The sequence below is a fragment of the Lytechinus variegatus genome, chromosome 1, assembly GCF_018143015.1.
Source record: "Lytechinus variegatus isolate NC3 chromosome 1, Lvar_3.0, whole genome shotgun sequence".
NCBI classification, from domain to species: Eukaryota; Metazoa; Echinodermata; class Echinoidea; order Temnopleuroida; family Toxopneustidae; genus Lytechinus; species Lytechinus variegatus.
The window spans coordinates 1886721-1911191 of NC_054740.1; the positions used below are offsets into that span (position 1 = coordinate 1886721).

Here is a 24471-nt window from a genome sequence, read left to right on the forward strand (position 1 = left end):
AGAGGACAGTATACATGCATGTAGTGTAGCAACATAACCGTGTATATAACGCATACATAAACCCATATACATGTGTGTATATATATATATATATATATGGCCTTTCCAGTAGACCGATGCATAATGCAAGCATTGAACTATGCATGACCTCGTCTGGACTAGCAGTATATGACCTTATTACGTAAAGTTCATCTGCTCTCGAATCAACACAATTCCCATGCATAGTACACCCATAGAGCTGTTACACATAAAAACAACTTCATGTAGTTTATGATTTCAGACACAATCCACCCAGTGATGGTTTGTTTCTAATTGTTTTAGCGAGTTAACACTCCCGTAAAAACATATCCAAATATAAATTGCCCCCGTCTTTTGGCAATTGGAGATCAGTTATTCAAATACACTCATTGTAGCATATCGTGGTTCCACTTTTTTTAAATGGGATGATGAGGGTTTGTTTATCGTCGGGGTTTAGTCGTCGATTGGCAATGAATCTAACTTCCAAGGAATAGGAAATCAAGGTGCATTAGCTATAAGACTAAGTTCAGTGAGGTACGTATCGTTCAAGTATTTTCTTTTGTTCTTCTCTGCCGTTTGTTGTCACGTTATGCATCGGAATTATCATCGAATAAATAGTACGTATACAGAACGGGCTTAGCAAACCTGAGTGACATATATAGACTGGACAACTCCTCTTTTCAGCGGACTACATTTTGTTCCCGCGTACGTAGCTCAAGCGGTGGTGCGTGTATACTGCAGAGCGCTAGCTGGAGGCCGAGGCAGTGCATGCAAAATAATGCATGGATTTCGGTGATAGAGGGAGGCAGCTCGCAACCTGCTCGCGGCAGATCGCTCGTCAGTTCGATAATTCTGGGATACCCGACAGGGTTAAATTACAAGGGAAATTGCAAAATTAACTATGTAAAACACCATTTCATTTCATGTCATCCACATCATGGCTGTTTTAGGGCATAAGCATTCATATCATATAGAAATTAATTAGAATGGTGACAAGCAGATTTTGAGGATTAACCAAAACTATCCACCCTCTTTAAAGTCGAAACAAATATTTGAATAAAAATTATGTATTTTAATGGCAATAAGTCAATGGAAGGTGTTGGGGAAAGAGACAGAGGAATTTTAATCTTGATCTCAACGGAGAGAAAAGCTATTGTTCGTATTGGAACCTTTGAAAGTATTCAAATGTCAAATCAAAAGACACGCGCGTGGCCCGACTTCTATGAACATCCTGTGCTAAATTGCTTTCCTCGATAATAGGTCAGGAGGGAGCGCAGATTAGACATTCCTCATGAAAGGGAGTCTGGGCATCTATTGTTCATGACTTGGTGGCATGAACAATAAAATGTAGTCGCTATCAGACAGGTGGCTACTTTGGTCGACCATTATTCTTTTTAATGCCGAAACAGATATAATGAATATTTCGCCCCATCATGAAATGTCCACAAAGTGAATTTTACCTGTTATGTTTATTGTTCTTTCACTGTTCAGCTACGATTTTATATCAAATAGTGATCCCATTGGGCTTCCTTGCATGTCGACGCAGACCGTTGCCTTTTTTTCAAACCGCTTGCTATGTATGCTCGCTTGCTGAATGAAATGAAGCCTAAAGTTTGAAAATAATCAATTATTCAAAGGCAAAATATGCAATGAGGCCCTTTTCTTGTCTAAGACGTCATTATATTTTCATATTTATATTGCATTATATTTTCCACAAGAAAAGAATATCCGGCATCTATTGTCAATTCCTTGGCATGTACGAGATGCATAGTTGGCTCAGATTAATATCCTTTCATAGATGAGGCTACAAAGATCAGATATGATCATATTTAAAAAAATATTTTTTTCCAGAGATCTTTATATCCTCTCTATACAAATCATCTTTATTTCATAACAAAATATACAATTTACCCAGTTCCTTTGCCGGAAATAGTGGGGCAAAGTCCGCGTCACTGGCAATATGCAGGATTATGGAGAATATTCACTCGGCAAAAAAGTTCTTGGACACTTATAAAAGTTAAAATATTCCATATAGATATTTGATTAAAGGCAAATTATTGTATGTCAACATGAACAAACAATATTCCTCTTCCAGTATGACATGACATTTTCATGTGACCAGTCATGCATGGGTGGTTAAATGCTTTAAACATAGCAATGTCAGTAAAAGAAAATTGCAAGAAATGGACCAGTCAGTGCATGGCTGGTTACAGGCATTAAACAATAGCAATGTCAGTAAATGAAACTTGCCAGAAAACGATCAGCCATTCTTTCAGTTGTGAAAGTTTATGTGGCATCGATATCTATTTAACGATGAAAGCAAAGTTAAATTCAAATACCACTCTAAAAGTGAAGAGTAAGTTATCCACCTTGGATGCATCACTATTGCACTGGAATTTTAAGTCAAAGTTAGTCGATGAAAAAATGTCCAATTTCAGTATCTTTGCATTTGTCCGCCCTGGCTCTGAAGGAGTGCAGCACATCGATGTCACATGCTTGTCACAAGTCGGCGAATTTGCTCGGGGGTGATGTTGTCCCATTCTTCCCGGAGATAACGCCGGACATCTCTAAGAGTGTCTCCTGGTTGAATTCTTTGATTGATCAATTTTCCTAGCTGATCCCACAAATGTTCAATCGGGTTCATGTCTTGTGAGCAAGCGGGTCATGGATCCAAGAGCTGAACATTGTGGTCATCCAGAAATCTTGGACAATATTCGTTCGATTGGGGATGCGCATTGTCATCCATGAGAAGAAACTGTTCGGATCAGCTAGGAAAATCGGTCAATCAAAGAATTCAACCAGGGCCCTGTTGCATAAAAGTTTATGTATTGATTTAGGTCATGATTTATGTCACGATTTATGTCTTATAGCATAAATCATGACATAAACACAAATTATGACATAAATCCGTTGCATAAAACTTTATGTCTTAAATCACGACATAAAATCATGACATAATCCATTTGAATGACATAAATTTATGTTGTGATTACAATCAAGACATAAACGGTGGCTTTCCGCAATAAGTGACTTAAGGGTAATTTTACTTTCAGTCTAGAATCGCCCCTTTTGTGCTTAATTCAAATGTGATTAAACAAAAAATTTGGTACGCACACTGGACGATTTCAAGTCCGATGTTGGCGTTGATATTGGAATTTGAATTGCTTCCCGTAGCTTTAAAATCTATTTTGTGTGTCAGAATTCATGTTGCCATGGTAACGGCATATTATATGACATAAAATTGGTAAAAACGTTCAGTTTTAATTACTAGATCAATTTTTAACAAATTTTCATGAAATTTGGTTCATATATTGAGTTAGAGGTATAGATGTGAAAGACACATATTTTATGTGTGTCAGAAATTATGTTGCCATGGTTACCACATACTATTTGCCCCAAATTAGGTAAAAATCTATTGGTTCCTGCTTCTTGATTAATTTTCAACAAATTCTCATTAAATTTTGCTCACACATTCAGGGTGACCAGACGTCCCGTATTTTGCTCCTTTGTCCCGACAAACCCTTCCCGTGACGCCTATTTGTCCCGTATTTGGGAATATTGAACAAAATGTAGTTAATACATTTAAAAGTGACGAATTTTCATCAAATAACCAACAGATCCGAAGCAGAAACAACAATAAAATCGATAACTGTAAACTTTTGCAAGTTTTGCGGTGATTTTCTTGCTAATTGAACCCGATACATTGCAACGAACAGGCCTCCTGCCCGTGTGAGGCAGGCTATACTATCTAGGCAAGTATGATCGGAGCAGATTCTCAATGGTGCAAACAATTTTGATAAACAGTTTTTCCACCAAAATAATCACATAATCGGCGGGAAATTTGTATAATTATATCATGGATTCTTAGATTACTGATTTGGAGATGTAATCGGAGGAACAAGTGATTGAGTTTTCATAACTAGATCTGGTTGTTTCAGCTTTCGATTTGAATCTTAATTGTTGTGATGCTGCAATGATTCATCTCATTTTTAAGCTGACAATGTTTCACTTTGAAATTTTATTCCATTTTAGCTTTTAAAATTTCAATGATATATTTGAAAAACACCAAATATTATGATTTTTGTTAGATGATTGGATCGTTTTTGTTTGCTTTAAGTTTGAACTCTTTTCCTTTTTTCTTTCTAATCCTTTTTTCTTTCTAATTCTTTTTTCATCCTTCTATCCTTCCTGCTTGCCTTTTTGTTGTATCTTTATTTCCTATATTTCTTTCCTGATCCTTTCTCTCTGTGTTCAGTTTTCTTTCTTCCTCTTTTCTCTTACCTACCATCTTTCAGTAATCTTTAAAAACATACTTGTTCTCATGTTAGATTATTTTGTTTAGGAAAAGCACCATGTATGTTGCAATGTTTTATTTTTTCATTTTGTATTAATGTATTTTATTTTCAGTATACCTGCATTAGACTTAATTGCCTCTTTTGTAAAGCGCATAGAGATTCCGTCGAATATTACGCGCTATTATTATCATTCTTTGTTTAAAATTTTCTTTGTTTCCTTCTCCTTACCTCTGCTTTTCTTTCTTTCTCTCCTTCCATTATTTTTTTTCATTCTTTCCTCCCTTCATTCTTTCCTCCCTCTCTTTCCTCTTTTCTTTCACTTTTTTTCTAATTCTTTTCCCTTATTCTTAACTCCTTCCTTCCCTCCTTTCTCCCTTCCTGTTTTTCTTCTTTTTTCTTTGTTTTTCTCAAAAAATGAAGGAAACATTTTTCTTTCCTTCATTCTTTCTGTCCTCCTTTATTTTTACTTTCTTTTCTTTCATTTCCTTTATTTTGTCTTTCACACATTTATTCATCTTCCATTTCTTTTTCTTTCTTTCTTTCTTTCTATATTCAAATCAAAGAACGACGGAAACCCCTTTCTCTCTTTTATTATTTCTTTCATCCTTCTTTTATTCTAACTTTCTTTTATCTTATTTTTTATTTTTCCTTCATTTTCCATTCATTTTTTCTTTCTTCTCAATTCATCTCTTTTTCTCTCCTTCATTCTTTCGTTCACCCTCCCTTCCAATTTTTTTTACAAGTCTAAGAGTTTTGTTGCCTTCTTTGTTGATCTCTAATTTTGTCAATTGTCCCGTATTTCATTTTGTGAAATCTGGTCACCCTGCACACATTGGTCTCGAGGTTAAAAAGTAAAGGACATATTTTTTTAATGTGTCGGAATCGTGTTGCCGTGGTAACAATATATATGTCAGAAATTAGGCAAAATCTTGCGGTTCAAACTACTTCATAAGTAATGCTCATGACTTGCTAGTGGAGGTCTCCTTCACAGAGAACAATATTTGTATCAGTCATCCCCAAACCATGAACACCGATTGAAAACCATGCATATATCCCTGTAATCAATGATTAATTTTTTTCTTTGTAATTTAAAATTTGTATTTTATAAGCATGTCATGGAACCACCTTGCCAGTGCAGTTGGGGTGAGGGTTACAAATGTGGAAGCACAATGGGGGAATTTCTTCAAGAAAATATTTGACAGAAAAAAAACAAATAAACAAGCCTAAATAAAAAGAAAAGAGACGGGGTTTAATCCTTGCCCAAAACTGGCGATTAGAGATGGGGCGATGGGGGGGGGGGCGGTTGTTGCACCCACAAATGTAATAACACTTTACCCACAAATATAATAACGCCCACAAATGTAATAACACTTTACCCACAAATGTAATAATTTTTGATCACCCACAAATGTAATAATGACTTTACCCACAAATGTTATAAATTTGAAGGGATTTTTGGCGAATCCGTTCTAAACTAAAATCCTATAGTAATGCGTTCATATAGCACAAAAGTGCAGCCTTTTTTCAGACCGGGTTTATAAAACATCAAAGTACAAGTCAAAAGTCTTTTTCCAGACCCGGTTGTTTCAAAAATTATAATATAATTCCAAAGTCTTTTTTCCAGACCCGGTTGTTAAAAAAATATAATAAAAGTCCAAAGTCTTTTTTTTTCCAGACCCGGTTGTTTCAAAAATTGTGATATAAGTCCAAAGTCTTTTTTCCAGACCCGGTTGTTTCAAAAATTATAATATAAATCCAAAGTCTTTTTTCCAGACCCGGTTGTTTCAAGAATTTTAATAAGTCCAAAGTCTTTTTCCAGACCCAGTTACTTCAAAATTTACAACATAAGTCCAAACTAAGATACGATAATGATATTCCTGTGGAAAAAAAGGGAATTGAGCTTAGTCTTTTCTCCAGACCCAGTTAATTAAAACTGGTGGAATTAATGTCTTTGTTGTTGTTTCAACTTATACGGTGTATATTGTGAATATATGCACTAAGAGTAAATTGAGAATCAAGCGTAGTCTTTTCTCCAGACCCGGTTACCTGTTATTTAAACATTATGAATAACAGTTTAAAAACAGTATAAAGACCCCATAATCTTAGTAATGCTGGATATAGCGTAGTCTTTCAGCCCGACCATTTTTTTCTTTAAAAAAACGCTAATAGTAAGAATTAAAAAAATCAAAGTCTAAGACCAAACAAACCTTCAACCTAAGAACCTGTTTTAAAAGAGGTTTAGAGTAATGTCTTTATTCCAGACCTAAAACAGTTACGAAAAAAAATCTTCTATCATAAGACCTTATATTCTTATTCTCGTGGAATAACACGAGTTTTAAAACGTACTCTTTCCTCCAGACCCGGCTATTAAAAAAAAGTAACTGAAAAACTTCAAATCTAAGACCAAATTTCCAAAGTTTCACCCAGTAAAAATATGTCTTTTTTTTATAGATAATACTACTACCCCTACTAACCCGTGGATAAGGCAAACATCCTTTCTCCAGACTTGGTTACTATTTGAAAAATAAAATAATTTTTACAAATATTCTAAAACGAATACCCAATAATCTTATTACTGTGGAACATCATGAAGACCGATTGTCGAAGATCGACTTTCCTCCAGACACAATTATTTCAGGAATAAAAAATCAATAAAACTCAACCCCCAACAACGAATCTAAGAACCAACAATCCTCCAAATTAAGACCATGCATGTAGAAAAGCACATGTTTAGAGCGTTGTCTTTATTCCAGACCCGGTGATTTAAAAATGATTTAAACAATCCTAAAAACAAAAGACTCATATTCTTATTCTTGTGGAATAACACGAGTATTATGCTTAGTCTTTCGTCTGGACCCGGTTATTCAAAAGATAAAGAAATATTGAAAAAAAATGACAGGAGACCAATCTTCAAAATTAAACCCACTTCAAATGCTTGGGCTTAGAGTATTGTCTTTACCCCTCACCGACGTATATTATAACTTTTGAAACGACCGGGTCTGAAAAAAGACTTTGGACTTGCATTATAATTTTTGAATTAACCGGGTCTGGAAAAAAGACTTTGGACGTATATTATAATTTTGAAACAACCGGGTCTGGTAAAAATACTTTGGACGTATATTATAATTTTGAAAAACCGGGTCTGGAAAAAGACTTGGACTTGTACTGTAATATTTCATTAACCGGGTCTGGAAAAAGACTTTGAACTTTTGTGCTCTTTGAACGCATTACTATAGGATATTGATTTAGAACGAATTCGCCAAAAATCACTTCAAAATTATTACATTTGTGGGTAAAGTCATTATTACATTAGTGGGTAAAGTGCATTATTATATTTGTGGGTAAAGTGTTATTACATTTGTGGGCGTTATTACATTTGTGGGTAAAGTGTTATTACATTTGTGGGCGATCAAAAATTATTACATTTGTGGGTAAAGTGTTATTACATTTGTAGGCGTTATTACATTTGTGGGTAAAGTGTTATTACATTTGTGGGCGTTATTACATTTGTGGGCGATTATTACATTTGTGGGTGTAACAGGGGTCCACTTTAAAATATGCTCACTTATTGCCCAAAATTCCAAGAGGAGTGCACATGAGGGGCCACTACTCATCACGGCTTTGTGCCTTAATTGGGACACGTTCATACCACCTGTATCCCTTAATCCATACCTCTGTCACCAATCATTTACATTTATTCATCTTTGAGCACCAGGACATTTTCTTTCTATCTCTCTCTCATCAAAATTTTTATGTAACCCCCCCCGAAAAATGATGCTTTATCCTTTTATCGCTTTCATTATCTCCCTCCCTCCGAGATTAGGCCACTATCATTCACGAAATTTATCTTTACAATTCTCTATACATCTCTCTATCTCTGTTAATGACTCTTTCACATTTATACTTTTTCATTTCCCTTTTCCCTTTCTAATTCACCTCGCCCGCGCTTTCTCATTATTACTTATACATTGCATCTCTACATAGATCTATCTCATTTTCATTTCTCGCCCTCAATTACTTTCCAATTTTGATAAAAACAATCCTACAATTTTCTACAAATATTAATTACTATTTTTAGTAGGGAAACAAGGGGCAAATCATATTTTGACCACCCTCACCCCCCCGATTCAATAAAATAAACAAAGAGATGAAGCAAAAAGAATGACATTCTATGTAAATCTATTACTTTTAAAATAAATACACACTAAAATTTGTGAAACAATGTTATCTTGTCACCTGTCCTATGACTTTATAAACATGATTAAAAGTGGAACTTGGATTTAAATAAAATGTATTTTTCATACATTATATATTATATTATTCATAAATATTTCCACTTAAAGATGAAGATTTCTGTAATATCATGAAGAGGAACTCACAGTGTTGTAATTTATTCTTCTTCTCCTTTTCCCCTCTTCCACTCCTCTCCTTTTTCTTCTTCTCCTCCTCCTCCTTGATTGTCTTCTTTTCTACTTATTGTTCATTTGTATTCGTATGACCTATCATCATTTACATTATAATAATTTTATGATAATCATAAAATATATCCACAATGTCAATATAATGATTATCATCTTTGAAAAATGAAAATTAGTACTTTTGTTAATGTTCAAATTTTTAAAGCGTTTTTACGATACTTGAGTAATATATTTATGAACAGTAATATAGTTCCCTTGCCAGGTGCTATAGGTCCATGACGTCACCTCTTCAACAGTCTTGACTCTTGAACAATCTGAAATAAGAAGAATCAGTGAAAACAACTTTAGCAACTCAACTTGATAATAGCAGAGTTTTCACATACATTTACATGTATGATGTATCTCTAAAAGATTATGAAAGAGCCTTTTGAGATTGCAATCACAGGCATGATTAAAAAATATAGAATGTTAAATAAAAATTGGGTAAATAGCTTCCGAATATTATTTTTTATATCCTTATAATTAAAGTCAGAAAATATTTAATTTAAATCAAGTCATTTGAGAAAATTTTCATATGTGGTGTTACTTGAAAATGAAAATATACCTTTCTACTTCTACTATTATCTTATTCTTAAATGCACTTAAATTGCGTTTATGCTTGTAAGCTCTCATTGTTAGTCTCTTTGTTGAGATTCTAATAAAATATAAATCAACCAAATCTGAATCTCTTGCAAAAGTTAAGTGGAAAAAAATTGTTACAATAGTATGGATCTAATAGCCTTCCTAGATTTTGTTGTTGCTCTTACATATTTTTTGAAAATGCATTCCATAATAATATTATCATTAATTGAAATATTAAGAGGGCTCAGTTGTCTATTAAAACTTGAATTTCTATGAAAATTCATGAGATTGATATTATCAATTTTTTTGAGTAAATTTAGGATGAATTTATTACAAGATGTGGATGAATTTTAAGAGATTCATATTTGAAAATTACTATAACAGGACATCACATTTACATCTGCTCTTAAGAACAATAAACTAAACGAGAATAGATATTACCGTACAGTAGTATACTTGTATTTACAAGTAGAATGTTAAATAAACTCAACTTTACATAAAGACTCACCTTCATACAGGAAGCTTGACCCCCTGATCCAAAGAGAGACTTCTTATTCAATGGCAGACCGTGGTAGAGTGTCTAGACTTCCCTCTCCTTTCAGTTGCTGTGCCCCTTTCTCTCTTTACCTCTTCTCACCGTTTGTGTGGGTCACCTGTTAGAAAAGTGAATACCAAATTTTTCATATAGTAACAGATGAGAATGAATTTATATTTACATTTTGTACAAACAACTGAAGTCCCTTCTTTTAAAAAATATATTTTTATCATTACAGATTTTGTCAAATATATTTGACAGGGGTGTTGGTACAGCTTTACACAATATTTTATTTTAAGGCAAATGAGGTCGTCTTTCAACCTTGAAATGGTTTGATAAACACACTAAAAATCGGGATTCAAATTTTAACCTTAGGGGTTGTTACAATAAGGGGTGCTAATTGTTTATGGGTGAAGCAAAAGTTATACATGTATTAATCACCATATAGGGCGCAGATTTTAACCATGTAATAGAGGTTAAAAATTTGAACATTTTTAATCATTTAGTATTATATATGCACCTTTATAAAAGGTTAAATGTTGCCCCTTTTATTGTGTAAACGAACTTTATGGGTGCAAACAATGACAAGGCCACTTTTTTGCACCTTTTATCACTTAGGGTGCAATATCAAAAGGATAGTACAAGTGATTAATTTAGGCTTTATTTTTTTTAAATGTTAGAAAAATGATTTACACACTCCATAGATAAGTACTTCTTATGAAGATAGGTTTTGATAGGTAAGAAAATTGTAGGCTCTATAATTCTATTATTTATACAATTAAGTATTTTCTTTACTTCAAATTGCCAGGGTTTGTTTTCTAAAAAAAGCACCCCTCTAATAATTGATCTTAAAGAAATCCTCTTTACAGTAAATAGGTACAATGAATAGAATGTACTATGAGGAATTCTTAACAACAGTCATCAAGAGAATTTCATTTATCATGGTTATTTTTATCCACAGATCAGAAACCAAATACTGCAGTTACCAGTAATTGAAATGCCTTTTCTCCAAGCATATTATTTGTGCACTGTTTTGTAAATTAATAGAAAAGGCATTTGATAATTTTTTTAACCTGTAAAACAAATCAAAGAACTAAAATGTGTATCCATCATAGGTGTACAATAATATCTTTATTAGATATTAACATAGAACGTATTCATGAGTTTTTCGTGAAGTTACATGTCTTTTTTCAGTTCAGTGTTTAACTTAATTAGTTGAGTGTGTAATTCTTTTTTTTCTCCCCCCCCCTTATTTCCCTTCCTGTTCAGTAGTCTCCAGTCTTCGTTAACACAGAGGGTGACCCAGGATTTTCTAAATTATTTTATCACCTTTATTACACACCAATCACTCGCTGCTAGGGTCTTATACTCTACACATGTTATTGTAGTGCACATCTACCAACTAATAAATCATCTAGGCCTCTACTCCTGGCACTAGAAAACAATATTATGTTAGAGCTAGACACCCTATTCCATAGCTCTATCATAAACTCAGGGGGGCTCCATCACCGTAGCGTCGGCAGTGGAGGACCCGTCTCCCAAAGAGCCAAAGGTCTAAGTTTAATTGTATTTGAATTTTGATAGAATAGATCTAAAGTAACTTTTGTAGTTCTAGTAGATCTATGTTACTTGTTTCATATAGATGATATATAGCCCAACAAATGATTAGCTTACTAATGATGTAAACATAGTTTCAATTTTGGGCCCTGAGCTAGATCTATTCTAGATCTCTTGTATTGTTATACAGTTACTAGATTAGGTCTCGATTTGATCTATTAATAAAAGCATGAATGATAGGAGCCCCAGCCAGACTCAGTCCAGGGCTGCACCACCTCATTCACTGGCCAGGACCAAGGCCCAACCCAGGGTAGGCCTAGTCAATGGTAGGGCCAGCTCAGCTCACCTAAGTAAGACAAGTTTAACTTAGAAATTTTTAGAGCTAGACTAAGTCTAAATTAGAACCCAGATTTGATCTAGTCCCAGATAGAAAACTAGATAACGATAGATCTAGATCTAGACAAGAACTTAATAAAGGGGCCAAGCTGTTACTTGCTAGGGCCTAGCCCTGCATTGACACTGACAGTGACATGCCTAATTTTCATGTTTTTTTGTTTGTTTAATCTCCCAACATAGGCTCAGCACAACTAATTATTTAGGCCTGGGCTAGGCACTCACGGTGAGTGACAGAGCTGTTTTGTATAGACTCTAGAGTGTCTAGTCTAATCGTAGTTAGACAGTCCGGCTCTAACGTTAGACTAGGCCTAACGAGTAACGTTAACGTAGATCTTTCCAGGAAGAACATGGATGCTCTTAAAAAAACACCTAAATTTCAAATCAATGAAAATGTCTAATAAAATTTCGTGAAGATTAATTAAAACTGTTTTCTGTCAGTGTTTATCCCATGAATTATTTGTGTTTATCCGACGCCGGAACCTTAAAATCAATGTTCAATGTCGTGAAGATTATTTAACACTGTTCTGTTGGTGTTGATTCCATTCATTATTTGTCTTTGTCAGACGCCGGAACCTCCAGCTAGCACTGCCAACGTTGTACGGCTAAGAGCAGCCGGAGAGTATCCGAGCAATCGTTACATAAAATTGACGGCGATAATGATTTATTTAAAACATCTCTCCGTACTTAGAATCTTTGAATTTTGGTCAGAACGTGAGATATATCTATTATCTATGATATACAACAATGAAAATATGATACATACGAAAATATGCCTCTTTCCCGTCGAAATAGGAAGCCGAAGACACTTTTTCGCAAGAGCTTCCTGCGGCTGAAAAATGACAACTTATGCCAAGTTTATGTCAACAGGCTCGTGGAGCGTTGTGGCCCAGTGGATTAGTCTCCGGACTTTGAAACAGAGGGTCGTGGGTTCAAATCCCAGCCATGGCGTAGTTTCCTTCAGCAAGAAGTTTATCCACATTGTGCTGCACTCAACCCAGGTGAGGTAAATGGGTACCTGACAGGAATTTATTCCTTGAAATGCCAGCGCGCTGTAAAAGGCTGCGAGGCTAAAGCCAAGGTAATAATATCCAAGTCCTTTGGAAGCGCATAGAGACGTTATTTATAATGTGTTATGCGCTATACAAGAACTGTCTATTATTATTATTATTCATGACTATTCAGTCTATGAATATCGCGTGATAACTTGATATAAGCTAAAACAATGCATAAATATTTTTATGCAACGAAATTTATGTCATCGACATAAGCTATGCATGATTTTATGTCATGCTCGAAATTTATGTCATTATGACATAAATTTTTATGCAACAGGGCCCAGGAGACACTCTTCAAGAGGTCCGGCGTTATTTCTGGGAAGAATGGGACATCACCCCAGAGCAAATTCGCCGACTTGTGACAAGCATGCGACGTCGATGTGCTGCACACATTTAGAACCAGGGTGGACAGACGAGATATCGAATTTTCTTTTGCTTATGCCAAGATAATGGAATTTAACATTTGTTTCATCGATAAACTTTCATTTAAAATTCTAGTGGAATAGTGATGCATCCAAGGTGGATAACTTTCTCTTCTCTTTTAGAGTGGTATTTGACTTAAAGTTTGCTTTTAGCGTTTGATGGATAGTTATGCTACATAAACTTTCACAACTGTAAGAACGGCTGATCGTTTTCTTGCAATTTTCTTTTACTGACATTGCTATTGTTTAATGCCTGTAACCTGCCATGCACTGACTGATCCATTTCTTGCAATTTTCTTTTACTGACATTTCTATTGTTTAAAGCATTTAACCACCCATGCATGACTGTTCACATGAAAATTTCATGTCATACTGGAAGAGGAATATTGTCTGGTCATGTTGACATACAATGATTTGCCTTTAATCAAATAATCAAATATCTATATGGAATATTATAACTTTTATAAGTGTCCAAGAACTTTTTTTGCTGAGTGTGTGTGTGTAGCTTTGAACACCAGTGCCTTGGTATAGTGTCGAAAATCTGTCTATCTGACGGTCAATGGATCGGGCTCAGTCTAGCCACTAACCCGTCTCTGTGGTCTAGTGGTTAAGGCACCGGCGTTCTAAGCTGGGGGCCCGGGTTCGATTCCCGGCAGAGACATTTTTTCGGCATCACCAATTTTTCCAAAGGGTAGATAACTCTGGGGAACTTTGATTTAAGCTACGCCTACCATTTTTCTCTTCATCCTCTGTGAAGAGTAGAGTAGAATCAAGGATGAAGTAAAGTATACACCATGTTGTAAAGCTTTCGGCCCTGGCCTTTTTCTGTTTTTATTTGCTAAACAAAACAAATAAAGCAAATCATAGAATAAGCAACAGAACAAACATAATGTAAATAATAGCAAATTGAATCAAAACCAAAACAGAAGAATAAGAGAAATCATATGGTAATACACGGAATAACAAAGGATCATACTCAACTTTTTATTTCTATTGAATATGATCCTTTGTTATTCTGTGTATTACCATATGATTTCTTTTATTCTTTTGTTTTGGTTTTGATTCAATTTGCTATTATTTACATTAAGTTTGTTCTATTGCTTATTCTATGATTTGCTTTATTTGTTTTATTTAGCAAATAAAAACTTAAGAAGGCCAGGGCCGAAAACTTTACAACATAGTGTATACTTTGCTTCATCCTTGATTCTACTCTACTCTTCAGACATATATTATAAACAATGATCAAAGCGATTGGTACATATATCCACGCCCCCCCTCATTATATATATATATATATATATATATATATATATATATATATATATATATATATATATATATATATATATATATGATATACAAAACCTATTTCAGCTTAGACATCGAGCTGTTTTTAATTTGTTTGATTTACTTTTTTGTTAATTGCAGCCGTAATCCGTTTTATGGTATCATTATCAATGCAGCTCACGCTACGCGCTAGCTAGCATTATTTATCAAGTACCCATTCTGTAGTACTCATATATTCCATAAATTCTCAAAATATTCCTATTCAGGTCTAATTGTCAAAACCTATCAGCTAGCATTGTACGCTCGCATTTTGATTGGTGAGAAATTCAATTCTAAAACAAACTATTAAAAATCCCTTTTTATGACAATTTATCAAAATTTTTGGCTCGTGATTCGTGCTTTCCATTCATTAATACAAAAATGCTTAGAATATCCAGTTTTCAGAACTTGATATCAACAAATTTCTCGCTCTCATCGGGCTTATGAGATAAGATAACAATTTCATGAATTTCCAACAATTATATTGTTCTTTTTTCAGAATGTCGACAAGTTTTCTCTCGCGATAAGTGACACTAATAGGAAGATTTCAATTTTACATGATGACAAAATGTCCTTAGAATATCAGCTCGCGCTTCGCGCTTGAATCTTAAGTGCGATCTAACTCCAATTTACAATTGTCATTGTCAGTGTTTGAAACTAGTGCTTATGTTGACGTTTTCAGATCTAAAATCAAAAATATTCTGCTCGCACTTAGCGCTCGCATTATAAATGTAGTAAGACACCTAGTTATACCCATCTTCACGAATTACAAAATACAAAAAAAACTAGTCATGCTATACTAGTGTCCCGTTTATAGCTCTAAATCTAAATTTTTCTCATCCTGATTAGCGCTCGTATTGTTTAGTTATACTACCTATCCAGTTCAGGATTACGGAAAATGTATAGAATGCCAATTTTCTTGGTTTGAATTTAAAAAATGATCGGCTCTCACTTCGCGCTCACATTACTCGATTTTTAAAAAAAAGGTCTACATGTATGCATCGTCGTGGCTATACTGCAATCAGAACAGGTCCCCTTCTATCAGGCTAGCGCTTCAGATTCATGTTCGCAGTAGTTATTAGTTCGATATACGAATCTTGCTCAGGATCAAAAACACTACTAAGAACGTTTTTTTCAGGAAATAAATATGACATTTCCAAAAAAAAATTAGCTCTCGCTTTACGCTCGCACTATTGAATAGGGGATTATAGGATTAAACATAAATGTTGTTTTATAAGAATAAAGCTGACTGTTACAGGGGCCGCGGAATGGTTTTCAGAGGGAGGGGGGGCTGACCATGCAAAAAATCGCAATCCTATGGTAATTTTTACGTTTTTGTGCACGGTTTTGGAAAAAAAAATTGGGGGGGGGGGGGCGGGCGAATCCCCCATCCCCCCTCCCGCTTAGAGCGATCGATCTTGGAAAATATGGGTGAAAAATCCCCCCAAAAAATATTTGCGAAAGCCGGATACGCCCCTGCTATCATATTTAGCTCGTTCCATTCTAATTTCCCGTTTCCTTATTCCTCATTTCCTTCCCCTTCACAATAAATTCCCGTTCCATTTTCAAATCTCTTATATATATATATATAATCCCCATCATTTATTTGTATTTCGCGATTGTCTCACTAGCAGGCCTACATCTGTTCATTTTCCCCTTTCTTTCCCTTTTTTCCCGCCTTTCCTCTCTCCAAGTTCTTTCTTTTCCTTTTCTTGTCCATTTGATTGTTTTCTTCTCTTCTTCTTCCTTTTGTTTGCCTTCCCTTTTCTTTCTTTTCTCCCTTTTTCCAATTTCCCTCTCCCAATGCATGCGTTGAAATATGACGTGAAAAACATGAACACAATCATCGTACACCATATGTCGTACACGCAAAAATGTGTTTGTGAATGTTTTGCTCAGCGAGCGTGGCCAATGTCGATCGCAGTGCAGTTCAATGCATGGAGTAGATGTATCCCGTGGTTCAACCAATCTTGCATCTTGTCGTACGAGAAAAATTGTAGCCAAAATTTTCACAGAAACCTCTATGAACAAACGTTTACATAAACGTCAAACAAATTTAGGTAACATATGAACTACAGGTTGGACGGACAGCATAAGGGTAAGAAGGTCCATATATTTTTGTTTTATTCTCTATGCTAACCATTTTTCTTACAATGCTACCGTTGCCTGTACTGTGCTCCACGCCGAACTCGCTGCCTTGCTATAAAAACGATTGACGAGCGTCTACACATAATTAGCAGACTAGGTTCGCAGGGATATTTCTGGTTGATAAAAGTAGAATGACCAGCGATCGACGAAATAATCAGTCGTGGACGGTAGTGGGCGCTATGTGAGTGCTCGTAAATTCAGCGAAGAAAATGAATTCATTTCTTAGCGTTTATTTGAAATTTTAATATTTCCAAGAAGAAATTATATTAATTTCTCATTGAACTATTATCAGCAATTGTTATTCAATGGACAAGATCAATTCAAGCGGAATTTTTGTATCCTTTACCAACTTTATCCACGAGCCTTAACACCGAGGACATTGTAGCGGGAATGAAGCAACTCGGAAACGACCTGGCTCAGATAATCTGCCAGATTGAAGAGCGCCAACTTAACTCCAACACCAACCAACCAACCTGGGAAGACCTTCTTTCTTGCTAACAAAATGAAAGATTGAGTAAGCGATATAGCTTAAAGTAGACCAGTCTACCTTGTTAAAGTTGCAATTTTAACAAGTTGACAAACGAGACAACAAAGTTATATAGACTTTGTGAATACTGGGGCTGAATAAGGTCATGGCCTTAAATGGGATGGGGGGGGGGGGCTGCGACATTTGACCGCACTAGTAAGCTCCCCAGATTATTTTTGAGAGAATGGGATTACCTGTTCTCACCCACTACTAACTAAAAGAAAAAAGAAGGCACATAGCGCTTCGAACTGTTTTGTTAAAGTGCCGGGTTCGTTTGCATTTTGATTCATGGGTTTTGTATATAAGCCTTATAATCAGTTCTAACAAAGCTTTCCATGAAAGTTAATAACAAAATTTGGTTCGTCATCGCGTTAATATATTGCCAGAAATATACACATGCATCCTTTCATATTCGAAAATGTGTTTAAAATATCAAGTTTTTTTTATACGTTTGTTGGCTTGCACTTCGCGTCCACATTATATGATTGCTTAAATTAAGATTGTCGTCTTTATGGGTAACTGTACCAGTGCCTTATGTATACACATTGTTTTGATCACAAACATCACTTTGAAATAAAGTTAAATTTCCAGGGCCCCCAAAAAGAAACTTCCAACAATTTTTTCGGTTCGGAGTACCCCCTTGAAAGAAATCAACAAAAATAAGCTTTGCGGGGTAGTATACGGAAAGGAAACTATTTTGCGGCCTCACCTGTATTGCCAAAAGCTGAATCCGCCATGAAAAATGTTCCCTTTTCAAGCTCACAATTCACGCTTGCATTATTTAATCATTTCAAAGAAAAATAACATTTAATATATAGATACTTATAAACAAATCATATTTCGTAAGCATAATACAAAGTGCCTTCTCATATTCCTACTTCATCTTAAACGTATTTTTAAAACACAATCTATGAAAAGAGCAGAAGTTAGGCTTTAATTTTGATGCCAAATCATACTTGGGATTCGTTGCAAACACGGTTATAGAATACAGCACACATCGTGGACATATCAAAGTATCAAGACAGTCACCAGCACGGACAAAGTGGTAATCTCGCGTTAAAATACCCCCACCAATCAAGAAGTTATCTTTCTATTGTTATCCGCCACCAGCCAGACCACCTTTATGCTCAAGAATAGGGTAATCTCCCCAATCAAGAATAGGCTAATTGAAATCTACCTTGACAATGGGGTAAGCTCTCCCATTAAATACAGCTAACAATGCGCTAGCCCAGGTAATTTAGAAAGTCCGGTTTTCGGGCAATTAAAATGAGCATCAAATGGGAAGTTTTCTGTTCTCCTTTCGCCCCCACAGTAGAGCCTTATGGTAATGTGTATGTTCAAATTTTTGATGATTTTTTTTTTCTGATGCCTCGGTATTTCATGCTTACTCAGTGAAAAAATTCACGGGAAATTGATAAAAAAACAGTTTTTCCAGGATTGTTTTTTCGGTCAGTTGCATTTTTTTTCTGACATTCCGCACGTTCGACTTCATCGAATTTCGCTCTTTACTATTAAAGTCCGTCCCAAGCAACTTACGCAGTTGTTGATTGGCTATTCATGAATACGTTTAAGTAAACAGCTGCCAGGTGCTCACTCGATCGATCGATAAGCCAAGGATACAGTTTTGGAAAGAAACATCGCGCTCAAAAGGTTTGATCAAAAACGTGTTTTGTGACAAGATTTTACAAGCGGGACCAGGAGATGGAATAATACCTTATCTAGAGTAGATAAGCCAAGCTATAATCGCGAGATAAGAGCAAAAAACGCAAAGTATTCGAAACACGGTGAGTTTGAGAGGATTGTTTTTCCCGGGTCATTTTCATTGAAAATAACAAGGACAAGTTTAAAACTGTTTTCATTATAGGCCATTGATCAATTTGATTTCATTTATAAATAGTGCCCTCTATTGCAAACTAAAGGAACATTAAAATAGCGCCTTCTATTGCAAAGTCAACAAGAACTAACAACTCTGTTGTAATCATTCATTTCAGTTATTATTAATTTTCAGGGCTGGCTTATGATATCATCCTTCATAATCCATATATTTTTTTTTACGCATCAGTGACCACTACATTTAGAATTAGCGCCCTCTATAGCGAACTAAAGAAATATTAAAATGGCCATAAGTTCCTTGTTTTCAATTATTTCGGTCTAATATTTTCAGGGTATGCTTATTGTATTATTCCTTATAATCCAAATGTTCATATGTATCTTTGACCATTACCTTTAAGAAAAAGCGACCTCTATTGAAAAGTGGAAAAATGGCCCTAACTTCCATGTTTTCACCCAGTTTGGTCTCATATTTTCAGGGTCTTGTTACGATACTGCAACAAATAAGTATAATTTGAATGTTGAAATTGAACTTCCTTTTCTTTTATTACAGGAATTGGCTATGCATTAACAATCGTAAATGAAACAAATAATAATCTTACATAAATCTCTTGAAGTGTCCTATGTAAAATCCCGAAGTGATGACACTATATCCAAGTAATAATCCAAATAAACTCACAGTCGGTTGGCGAAGATAAGTTCTCAATGATGGCGATGATGAAACTGATGTTGAAGTACGATGAATAATATGAGTCACTGTAATCAGTTGAAATATCCGTGAAGACGATGTTGATGATGATTGACAGTTAATTTCAGCAATCTATGGGTTGAAAAACGTTCATTAAAACCGGTTGATTGTCTCGATGAGAACTGACAATTTTTCTCTCAAAATAACTGCAAACAGTTCATTGATGGCAGGCAAATAATTCCACAGAAGATAAATATTCCAGGTGGAAATAAACTCTGCTCTGACATAAAGTCTGGTGCGAAACTCTGAGTTCTGATCTGATATGATGAAGTGATCTAATATGATCAAGTGATCTCATATGATGTGATGATGTCTTTGAAGAATCTGCCAGCTTTATATACTAATTACAACTATTCTAGAGACTTCTAGTATTCACTATTCTAGAGACTTCTATTATTGTCTGATACAGAACATTCTGCCAATTTCTAGAGCAGTCTACAATTAGAACACTCTTAAATGACCTCATTGAAATCAACGACATAGCTAATCCTATTGTTCTGTACCACTGCCTGAGGAATCAATTGTTTGCTTTTCCCTATTCAACAATAAAACTCCTTGGCCTTTAAAGAGAAATGCCAGTAGTTGCAGTAAAGACTGATTTGATGAGAAAGTCTGTAAAACCAGGCTTAATTGTCAGAATATCATCGAGGATCTAGATCTGGTACAGTTACATAAACTGAACTTTGTAAAATCTTGAAATCTACGCTGAAAAATGTTCACACTGAAGATCACCAACACAGATAGGCACACGTGGGACAGTGTATTATTATTGCTGGAATAAAGACCCGACGGAAGTGACCGAATCCGCGCTTATTTTGTTTATTTCTCAGCAATTACACAATTTCTTCTAGAATCCTTTGGCACATATTTTTTATTCATACAAACAGACACTTGGGTGGTCATTATATTAGATTCTGTAAAAAGTCATTTTGAGATCGTTACCAAAACTGGAATTTATCTTTAAATAGGCAAGAGGCCGGCAGAACGAAAGCTTTTACAAACATGTTCTCGAATGCTCTTTATCATTCTTGGCTATGGATATCCTTAAAGAGGAAATAACTAAATAAATTAGTGTAATTGCTTTTACAATTCTTATTATGTATAACATCCCCCCCCCCGGGGAAATGAAAGCTTTACCGTAGTAAAGGTTTCTTTAAGATATTTTATTTTTCCCCTTTAACTTTTCTAACTTTTCTACAGTTATTGTGTACAAATGTGTACTATACAAACATGTGTAAACAAATGAACATCAAACACATTTTCTTCAAAAGACACAGTTGGTAAAAAGCATATATAATTACACTATTTATACTCTTGAAAGAGCATCGGCAATTACGTTATTCTTTCCCTTTATGTGTACAATTTTCAAGGGGAATGATGGAGCATTAGGCTCCATCTGTACAGTCTTTGATTCTTTGTTTTGAACTTCTCCAAAAACACAAGAGGATTGTGGTCTGTATAGACTGTAATCTCTCCATTGGTTAGATACACCTCAAACTGCTGAAGGGCTAGTACGAGACTCAGGGCCTCTTTTTCGATAGTTGAGTACTTCTGAAATCGATTCAGTTTCTTACAGAAGTAGCACAATGATTTTTTGATGCCTTCTTCATCTTCTTGGAGCAATACTGCTCCTACTCCAACATCACATACATCAATAGCTACTTTGAATGGCTTTGTGAAGTTTGGAGCTGCCAAAACAGGCTCATTCGCCAAAATGGCCTTTAATTTCTCAAATGATCTCTGACATTCGTCAGACCAAACATACTTCACTTTTGCCTTCAGCAAGTTTGTCAGAGGGCTAACCACTGTACTGTAATTTGGCACAAATTTCCTGTAGAAGCCACTCATACCTAAGAATCTGAGCAATTCTTCCTTAGTTGTGGGGGTTGGTAAGGCTAAGATAGCTTGTATCTTGGCTTCTCTTGGTAGCACTTGCCCTTGACCTACCACATGACCAAGATATGCGACGTTTGCCTTGGCATATTCACTCTTCATCAGATTCACTACTAGATTGGCTTTGTCCAGCCTGTCAAACAGTGCTCTCAAATGATTCAGATGATCATTCCAAGTATCACTGTATACTAGGATGTCGTCTATGTATACGACACAATTGTCAAGTCCGGCAATCACTTGATTTGTTAACCTTTGAAAGGTTGCTGGTGCATTTTATATAAGCCTTCAGGTGTAACAAAGGCTGATATCTCCTTGGCTCGGTCAGTCAGTGGCACTTGCCAATATCCTTTAAGCAAGTCTATCTTTGTGATATAGGCAGAATTTCCAACTCAATCAATACAATCTTCTAGCCTAGGAATTGGATACGAGTCGGTTTTAGTTACTGCATTTACCTTTCGGTAATCAATGCAAAATCTCTGAGAGCCGTCTGGCTTTGGAACCATTACAATGGGAGAACTCCAACTACTCTGACTCGGTTCGATTATGTCATTATCTAACATGAAATGTATTTCCTTATTTACCATTTCCAACTTGCTTGGATTGAGTCAATAAGGATTCTGTTTGATAGGTCTTACATCACCTACGTCTACATCATGTACATTTAAAGGTGTACGACCTGGTTTGTCTTTACATACATTTTCATATTTTCTTAACAGGCCAGATATATTATTTCTCTGATTTTCAGGCAGATGTTTTAATGCCTCATCCATTTTTCCTAACATTTCTGAGTTAGATAACTTTACACCACATGGTTCGTTTTTAGATACATCTGTATAAGACAATTCATTATCTGTCTTTTCATAGCATTCATCTTCATGTATATGTACATGCATTTCTTGTTTAACCTGTGTTGTACCTATTGGCTGACTAGCCTCTCGCTCATAGTATTCTTTCAACATGTTTACATGACAAACTCTTTGAGGCTTTCTTCGATCAGGGGTACTGATCATATAGTTGACATCATTCAATTTCTTTTTTACTATATAGCGACCACTAAACCTAGCGTTCAAGAGCTCACCTTGCAAAGGCAACAACACTAACACTTTGTCTCCAGACTTGAAACTTCGCTCTTCTGCATTTTTTGTCAGCGTGAGCTATCATTTTCCCCTGCGACTCTTTCAAGTGTTCCTTAGCCACATCACAAGCTTTTGAGAGCCTTTCTCTAAACTTTGACAGATAGTCTAGAAGGTTTACATCATCATCCTGAACCATAAACCTCTCTTTGATAAGCTTACGGGACCCCTGACCTCATGACCATAGACCAATTCAAATGGACTAAAACCTGTGGACTCATTCGGGGAATCCCTAGTTGCAAACAGTGGGAATGAGATCCCTTTATTCCAGTCATCGGGATAGTCTTCACAATAAGCCCTAATCATGGTCTTCAGGGTCTGATGATAGCGCTCTAACGCTCATTGGGACTGTGGGTGATAAGCAGAGGACTTGAGCTGCTTTATTCCAAACTCCTTCATAACTTGCTGAAATATTCCTGACATGAAATTTGACCCTTGGTCAGACTGAATTTCTTTAGGCAAACCATACCGAGTGATAAACTGCACTGACGCCTGTACCACTGTCTTGGCAGTGATACTCCTCAAGGGTATCGCCTCTGGAAAACGTGTAGGCAAGTCCATAATCGTCAGGAGAAATCTGTGACCCGACCTCGTTCTGGGTAAGGGTCCGACACAATCAACAAGAACCCCAGTAAACGGTTCATCAAATGCAGGAATGGGTATCAATGGAGCATGCTTGATAGAAGGCTGTGCCTTACCAATTATCTGACATGTATGACATGTCTTACAGAAATGCACAACATCTTTGTGCATCTTAGGCCAATAGAAATGCCTCATAATTCTTATGTCTTCCGAATACCAACATGACCTGCCATAGGTAACTCATGAGCCATATTCAGAACATCTGTGCGGTAACAGGGAGGAACTGCAACCTGGTGAATCATAAACCAATCTTCATCAGCTGGTCTCCGGGGAGGTCTCCACTTCCTCATCAAAATGTCATCTTTGACATAAAAGCACTCAAGTACCTTATCAGCCTCAACATCAGAACATGCTTTCTGTGACAAGCTTTTCAATTCTGGGTCTGCCTGTTGTGACTGTACAAGGGAGGATTTACTAAACAAGCTGTCATTGTTAGCAACAGAGCCTTCAACGCTATCCCCAATCAAATCCTTGAAAAAGGTTTCAGCTAACCAGACATCAGTCCTCTCCTCTACATTAGTAGATTCCGCATCATCCTCTTCAGCTCTAAGAGTCTGAGACCTAGTAACAAAACAATCCGGAAAAATCCCTGGAAAATCTTCCTGAAACAATTCAGTTTCGGCTATCTCAATCGGCTTCTCCGAAACCACTGGAGACACAACAGAAGCGTACATTATGGCTACCAGCAGCAACATGTAGAAGAAGATCATATGCAGCTTAGGCAAAGACTTCAGCAGCACCAGTTACGGGTCAGATCGTGGCTGTCATTGGAGCCGTCGTCGCCGTCCAGTTCGAAGATGACCTCCCACCCATTCTCAATGCCTTGGAGGTCCAAGGAAGGTCAACAAGGCTGGTGTTGGAAGTTGCACAGCATCTTGGTGAGAACACAGTCAGGACAATTGCCATGG

General features: G+C 35.9%; 1 non-coding gene and 1 pseudogene across 1 annotated transcript; one reads left to right on the plus strand and one right to left on the minus strand.

The window, feature by feature from the left end:
• The window catches only part of LOC121406619, a 36292-nt pseudogene extending 12810 nt beyond the window's left edge, over positions 1 to 23482 (minus strand).
• Positions 13907 to 13978, plus strand: TRNAR-UCU. The gene has a single exon. It is a non-coding gene; the product is annotated as a tRNA-Arg (tRNA).
• Positions 23483 to 24471: the final 989 nt, after the last annotated feature.